Below are 729 nucleotides of genomic sequence, written 5' to 3' on the forward strand. Positions count from 1 at the left end.
TACTCATATTCTTATATTACTAATTACTTACATTACTATTTACATTTTCTATTGTATTTTCAATATTTACCCTTCTATTTTACTTACACTATGTTATTCACTGTCACTTTCAGTAAGATAAAACTATAATACACTGTTGAATCATATATACTGAACATTCATTGCTTTCACTTGCTATTTACACATTATTTACACATTATTTCCACATTACTCTCCTTTCCCACTTGCACTTTTAGAACTGCTTCTGGCTGTGGTAATCAAAGAAGCACGTAACACAGAGGGGAACCTGGCACTCAGCGCACTGCCAAGAGGTGCATTTGTGCTCAGGTGTGCATCAGGTGGTATGTGCACACACCTGACACCTGCGGATCGCAGCCTTCCTTTTGCCTGTGGCAGGCATTAGCACCAGTCTGTGCCGATCCATATACGCCCTCTGCTCAAGTCGGTCGGGAAGTGTTGCTGGATGGTGCCTTGGAGTTGCTGCTGTCACCCTACCATATCTTTCCAGCAGCTGCTGAACACAAGTCCTGGTGAACAACCTCAGGGAGAAGGACTTGGGTGGCTTGACCTTCATCTTGTACAGGATGAAGACGTTCAGCATCGTCATATCTATGAGATGCAGAGAAACTTTCCTGTACCACCTAGTATTCTTCCTGAGGCAGTCGATCTCACCAATCTTAATGTCGGACTTGTCCACCAGCCGCATGTTGATATTGTAGTCTAACACAG

Source organism: Coenobita brevimanus, chromosome 79 (assembly GCF_032717465.1).
Source record: "Coenobita brevimanus isolate Jiangsu-jjx chromosome 79, ASM3271746v2, whole genome shotgun sequence".
Classification (NCBI taxonomy): domain Eukaryota; kingdom Metazoa; phylum Arthropoda; class Malacostraca; order Decapoda; family Coenobitidae; genus Coenobita; species Coenobita brevimanus.